Source organism: Mya arenaria, chromosome 16 (genome assembly GCF_026914265.1).
Source record: "Mya arenaria isolate MELC-2E11 chromosome 16, ASM2691426v1".
NCBI classification, from domain to species: domain Eukaryota; kingdom Metazoa; phylum Mollusca; class Bivalvia; order Myida; family Myidae; genus Mya; species Mya arenaria.
In genome coordinates this window covers 10,214,494-10,222,263 of record NC_069137.1, presented here as the reverse complement: position 1 = coordinate 10,222,263, position 7,770 = coordinate 10,214,494, and positions in this window count along the sequence as shown.

Here is a 7,770-nt window from a genome sequence, read left to right as displayed (position 1 = left end):
TCAACGTCCATTTGCCATCAGCAAATATACCAAAACTCCGTTTAGAGGCACACGAGCCAAGAAATACCAAACATTCAAAGGACGAAACACTGCAGCATAAAAAGCTTTAGTCCAAACATTAAACATGTATCAAAAAAGTCACTGTTGTTTGTGGTTAAATATATAAACGTCTCCGCGTAATTTTAGTAAAAAGGACGAATAAGAAATATGACATGGTTGTAAGATCATAGTTGTCCATAAGTTATTGTAGATAATATTTAATCCTAAGTTCATCATAATTGATATCGTAGATTATATTTGACCAGAAGTTCATCGTTCTTGCCGATTGTGTCAGTAGATCAAACGTATAGATCACGAATTTCTTATTTAACTATTCTCCATTCTTATGTTTAATTTTGGTATGAGGAAACAAAGGGTCATCCTATGTTACACTTTCACTTAATTTCACGATGATCGTTAAACTACATGTAAACTGTTTGTGTGAATTCCATATAAGCCCGTTCAGAAGGACATTATCCACTGTTCAATTATGTTCCATGCGTTTGTCCGTTCGTTACGTCGTTCATCCGTGCTATGGTTTGTTTTATAGTTCGTACGTTCGTTCGTTCGTTTTGTACCCCAGTACAGTTGAGACCAGGCAAAATGTAAACATCACAAAATTTTCACACGTGACTTATTTTTGCCTACACCATCCCAAGTATAGAGAGGTGTTTGTTTCAGTGAAATATCGATTTTATTTCACCGAGTGAGCTCCGAAAGTTGGATGTTCGCGACTTTGAAAGGTTTTTGATCATTATGTGATTTTTTTTCTTATTTTGTGATTCAATTTTAAGACATTCCTGTTAAAGTCAATGGCCTGTGACCTACACGTTGAATGTCTCATATTTATATCCCTACATGAATTAAGTTTATCCTAAATAAAAGAGTGCTAGAAATTGCCATACATATTCATTTCTAGCATATCATTTTATAAACACACAATCTTCAAACAACAAATTGGTTGTTACAATTAATTTTTCACAAAAGTAAAAAAAAAACAATCGTATATTTGAGGACATAAAATCACTATATCATTAGGTGTGTTACATAGACTTTTTTGCAACATGCGTTTATGTAAAACACTTCGAAATTATTCACAGAACATCAGTGTTCAAATTGCCTGCTGATTAAAAGGTTTAACGTCAAGTGTTTAATTGTCCTGACATTGGTGTCGGAAATCATGAGGATTAGTTTGTATTTGCGGGGAGAAGGTTGATCGGAAAGAAAGTCTGGCGAATTGCATGAACATGAACCCACTCATCTTACAATGTCTAAATCACCCTTCTCCTTGTATTTCAAAGCAAAGTGAATTATTGTAAAGAAGGGATACGCAACATTATTAAATGCATTTGAATAAATCAGACAAACCGTACAACAACTTATTTATTTTTATGTAACAAAGCAAAACAACAAAAGCAATGCGATTGTCCATAGCATGTCAGTTTACATATATATAATAAAGAGATAATCAGAGTGGCGTTAATGGTCATGTGGATATTGACGTAAAATCATCCCGGTGCCAGTTCAACATGTTATGTGTATCGAAGGTGAAATATTTTCGCCGTGCATACATGTACAGTAAAACATACAGACGTCCCTGACTTGACGCATGATTTGAATGGGCAGAAAACACTACGCGATTTTCTGCCACATGCTAGTCTGAGGACCGACACGGAAACCAGCTTGACATATGACTGGCCGATTATCCAGAGCACTGGCATCTGCATGCAAGCGAACATTTATACACATGACACAACAAACTCGACACAGTCCTGGTCGGTGAACCAAAGCACTGGCACCTGCATGCAAGCGTACTTACACATATACACGTTTAACACATTTACAGCACGGCGTTGCCTAACTAATGCAAATAAATAAGAACTAATTGGAATGCAATCCCAGCACCAAGAATAAGACAATTGAGCCGAAGTTCTTTTACCCGCAGTTTGGGAGGGCTGACCTTGTTTAATTATTATTGGTAAGAAATATGGCTAACTGGCTAACCGGAATTTTACGCCACGATACATTTTCTAAATTTATCCAACAAAATATTGAATATTATTTTAGCCGCGAGATCATGTTAATGTAATTACACTTTATGACCCGTTTTTTACGTGTGCTTAAGAAGAAAATCCCTTAGTGTGTCGGCATACATAGCATTACCCACTGCCGACAGGTGAACTCCGTCGGCCGGGAAGAAACCCGGAGTATATAAACACATATCTATAAATAGTGTGTCGTGTGCGCCTGTCGATCTAACCCAACTGCGCCCGTGGCGATTTTCGCGGATTCTTTTTTTATTGATTTTTAATGACGTTAAATGACGTGGGTTTCGTCATCGGAATCTATTTAGTATATCTACCCAGACCATAACGGGGCTTGAATTCGGGGATCTTAGATTTTCGCCATTAATTGAGTTAAATAGTTTCGTTAGCGGAAACACAGATAGGTCGTTGCCGCCCAAATGCAAAAGTATTATTTTGGGTGGCTCGCACAAAAGGACATTGTATTCTACGGACCTGCAGAAACCTTTCGATCCGATGCATCCGACGCCTAACCAGGCAATGGTCCGCGGCAACCACAGGTTCGACGAGCCCCTTTTCTGAGCGGAGTGTCACGCGCGCTTGGGTAGCGAGTCACCCAAAACCCAGATATCTATATCACAGAAAAAGATATACCATGTTAAGCGGAAATTAACAATCTAATGTATGATTACGTAGTATTTGTATGTCAGTGAGGGTTTTGTATATTCTATTCGTTAATAAATGGTTTGTTATGGTAGGAATGTAATGCGTTAGGCCCAGAATTGTCCCTTCTAGCTTACACGCTGATATATTTCTTGTATTCTTGGGACGACCAACGACCAAGTTTCATAATGTTCGTCACTGGTATGCCGCGTATTGCTAGGTCAGTTGCACGGCCGATACGGAAGCTGTGAGAGTTTAAGCTTTGGGTACTGTGGCCGGCTCTCGTTAGACAGCGGTACCCTATTACCTAGTGACTGGAAAGCCGATGCTGTAACTTAAGGCTGATGTCCCCGCTGGCTTAAGGGGCAGGTACTCTAGCATAGCTGATACTGGGCATGGGTGTGTTTCTTCCCGGGGAGTTTCAACGTGATCGGTGGACCATGTTGACTGGTTTTATGTATACGTAAGGTCACTGACATGAATGACTCGTTGGTTGTGATGGCTACGTCTTTTCGCTTAATTTGATTCGACGAACAGCTACCATCTAAAAAGTGTGGTCGCTACCAGTTCGCTGACGCGGAAGAGGCCGAAATAGGCCAGTGAGAATATTGCCTTAAAAACACTAGCTTTGAATTCGGTTTAGCAAACATTAGGCAATGCTGCAATGATTTCGGTCAATATTGATTTTGTGATGGGGCGCCTCGCATCCCGTAAATGACTTTTTAGATCTCACACACCCTTTGAGAAACCTATTGACCACAAACATAGAGTGCATGACATGAAAGTCGTAAATTTTGTGTATGTAATTTAAGCCCGCCAGGTAAGTTTTAATTGTATTCGGTGAGCAGTTATTTTCAAACAATTTGCCTTTAACCATACTATATAATGTGCTGATATCGGCATGTGTTGTCTCAAGTTATATTTAGTCAGGAATGCTTGAAACGCTGTTAACGCTATGGTATATGTCCTGCGTGTGTTGTCTGCTAACAAACATCGTTAAAGTGTGTCAGCTCTTTTTTGATGATTTCCCAAAGATGGGGTGGTATGGATTGGGTTTACGCGTCCCCTTCCGGTGCTTGCTGACAGAACCGCGCGATTTGGAATCGTGAAAATGCATCGCATATTGAGTTTCTCTAACCGGGTAGGTCAGACGCCCTAAAAAAAATCAATGTCAAAACCCGAAGAATATCCATCACTTTATTCGACTTGGGTGAAAATGAGTTTAGGATGTGGACGAAACTTATATTATCGCAATTAAATCTTACATTTTTGTTTCTGAGCCCCTTCTCCCAAACAAAAATAGCAACCATGATTGGGAAAATCTCTAAGACGGTGATATTTTTGAGTAAGCCTTCGCTTTCACATGATTCGGGCCAGCGGGCGCATGCCCAGTGGCCCCCGAAGTAGATGCTGAAGCCTAGTCCGTTCTCCTCAGCACTATCTGTATATAACTCTGCGTGGTCGTTTGTTAGCCAGAATTGGTCATGGAATACGGAAACGCGGTTGAATTTTCTAAAGAAATTGAGCCACAATTGTAAGTCTAGCTTAACGGACCTTTTTAAACGGATGTGATGGAAGGGCTTGGTAAGACCGCATGTTGAGTTAATCAGTCTCCGGCAGAAGGAGCGCCCTAACGGTATGGCCTGGCAACAAAACTTGAGGTACTCGATCAGTGATTGCATTTCTTTCAGAGTTGTTGACTGTTTGGCCATGATGTTTTAGATATACCCCACTATTTTTTTCGATATTTTCCTTAGTTACGCGTACTACCATTTCCCTTGTGTCAGTTTCGATACCTAGGAACACTAAGATCTCAGTAGGGCCCTCGTTTTTTCAAGGGGACGTTGAGTTCATGCATTAATTCTACGAACAACTAGAATAGGGAGTAAGCCAATGTTGAGCCTTTGTTCCCGCTTAGGAAATCATCTAGATAATGTATTAGCATTCCTAAGACTGATTTGATTTTAACACAAAATTCCAGGGAAGTTAAAAAACGCTCAAAAGTCGCACAGCTGATTAAACACCAAAAGGAAGGGTTTTGTCAATGAAATACCTGTCATTGAATATATAGCCGAGGATTTCGAAGTCCTCCGGTCGGATCGGTAGGATTTAAAATGTTTTTTTTATGTCGACTTAAAACATCTTACAAATCTTGCCCAAAATGTATATTATTTTGACAGCCTCGTCGAAACTTGTATATTAAAAGGATGCGCTTTTTGAATCAAAGTGTTAATTTACTGAGGAGCCGGCAGGGTAGAAGGGTGGTGTATAATTATAAACTCGTTCGGCTGTTTGGTACCAATCCTATGTTGAAACTATATTTTCAAATGGTTTAACAACGAAAGGACCCGCTACTCCTTCGGCCAAAATGTCTTTATTAATTTTATCGATAACAATTTCTGGCTGTACTCTGGACAATTTTAGATTAGTGGCCTCATTACCCAGTCGTGGGCCCTGGTATTGCAGACTAAACCTGTGTTTAAACCCGCTTTTTAAGAAATTTGCCCCCTGTTCGTCATAGCAAGACAAGTGAATGTGTAGTGCGCTAAAATCGATTGGTGAAAGCGCGATGTCCAAAATATTTGGGAAAGAAATGACGTGGGGTTGCTCCCCTAATGGATAAGGTGGGTTGGCGCCCGCGAAAGGGCTGGCAAGGGGAATTTAACTGTTGCGACGTAGTAAATGACTGGACGCGCGATGGTACGCGGTCAGACAATCTGCATACCGAAGCTGAGTAAACTTGGCTGCAGGAATAGCAAATTTGCCGAAACCTACAATATGGCCACCTGCAGTTACATATATTGAAAAAAATGGCATACTCTCGCCATTCTACTTGGCAAGGTTTCCCCTTGGGCCGAGAGCAGTCGTGGCCGCGGTCGGCATTAACATACATCGCCACCATAAGTCCGTGTTGGTAAGTGCCCATGATGAGGATTCCAACGCCTGTCGCAGCCTTACCTGTTAGTCGTAGCTGCACCACGCCAGACCGCCCTGGCGTATATCCAAATGGCTTCTCTTAAATTGTCTGACATTTTTTACCCCGATAATGATTAAAAAGAGCAATAACAAAATGCAACAAAACCAAAAGTATAAAGTAATAATCATATTATTTAAGCGCGCAAAACGTCATTAGGATATTTGCATATCAGATCACATTCTGAAAACCTTCATTTCTATGTTGATTTGCATATAAATGATTAGCATTTTTTTACTAAGAAGGTTTTGGTCAAAACATGTTGTACATGAATGCATATAATAAGAAATATTGTGGTTAAAATAATCCGATCAAGTTAAAAAAGAACAGTAGTAGTACCAGTGGTAGGAAGTAATAGTAGTAGTAGTAGTCGTAGTAGTAGTAGTAGTAGTAGTAGTAATAGTAGTAATAGTAGTAGTAGTAGTAGTAGTAGTAGTAGTAGTAGTAGTAGTAGTAGTAGTAGTAGTAGTAGTAGTAGTAGTAGTAGTAGTAGAAGTAGTAGTAGTAGTAGTAGTAGTAGTAGTAGTAGTAGTAGTAGTAGTAGTAGTAGTAGTAGTAGTAGTAGTAGTAGTAGAAGTAGTAGTAGTAGTAGTAGTAGTAGTAGAAGTAGAAGTAGTAGTAGTAGTTGTAGTGGAAGTAGTAGTAGTAGTAATATATTTACTGATAAATCTCTCGACAAGAATTACGTTCTTCATTTCAACCAAACAACTTTACTCAAATATGTCAGACCAATGCGAAAGATAAACGTCACCATGGTTATATGCCAAGTAAATTGTAAACATTTTTACCTTTGATAATTTCTAGTCCCAATTCTATGTTTTCCGCTAACAAATCTCAGCGCGGTTTCTTCAATCAAATGGTTTCACAATACATTGACATTTAAAGTATATCCAGGACGTGCCTCATCATAAATTAAATGCATCAACGGTAAAGGTGTACAATTGACATTTCACATCAAATAACTTAAACTGGTCAGATAAGTAGCAACGCATTGTATCGACCTGTCAAACTAAATTATAAACAAAAAATAGTTTAGCTTTCTAACAAATAGAAAAACAAATGTATTAATACAACATTACTACTCATCTAGGAGATCTAAGCTTTGCCTCAACCTCAACCCCTTAACATAACCCCATTTCGGAAACATCGCCGTTGATATTTTGTCCCAGCAATGTTTGCGATGACGTTTGATTTGAATCGTAGAAAACTTGTTAAGTGTTCAAATCAATCAAAGATATTTCGTTTTTTAACCTTGAATTTTAATGTAAAAGTGTTCGCTCTTCCTTTTAAATCTCAGTTTAATCTTTATTGCCGGAAGACAAATGTTTTTAAAGCCGGGTTTAAACTTCATCTTGGATATTTGTATTGTATTATTAAACATATCAAACACTTATCTTGAACAAATAGCTCCCAAGCTGTCATGTAAAGCACTCAGGGTTTATATACCTATCGTTTTATAAGGCTTTAATATTTATGCACTTCTAGCCATCTCATAGTGCATCGACACTTAAAACTCTGAGGTTTTGCAAACAAATCTGAATATCTGAAGAGTACTTAAATGAAATCATTTACTTTAAGCCAAAAAAGTGGTCGCCTTTTTAGACGCGGCCTAGAGGGATACATGTTTGCATTTGCCAATGGGGAAGTGTATACGGATAAATTTTAGTTATGAATAAAAAGAAGATTTGTTAATGATATCAACTATTATTCAACTTTACTTAAAATTTGTCGTCGATAACCGTTTTGATGCGTGTAAAACTTCCAAAACGTCATATAAAACGAATAAGCTTAATGTATAAAACATGAAATTAAATAAAATAAATTATCTCTGTGTTTGTATTGACTGGTCGCCGGTCATACGTGTTCGTTATTATAGAAATTTACTTTCTGTGAAAACGATTAATATACACGCCGTGGTAGTAAATAAATATGTCAGAATTTACGAGCATATTGTGAATAATAGTTTAAATTATGCATTTGATAACAAATATAAGTGCCTCAACACGACATTATTTTAAATTTAAGTGATATAAAATGGAAGCGTAAAGCTTAATTCACACGATTTTACTA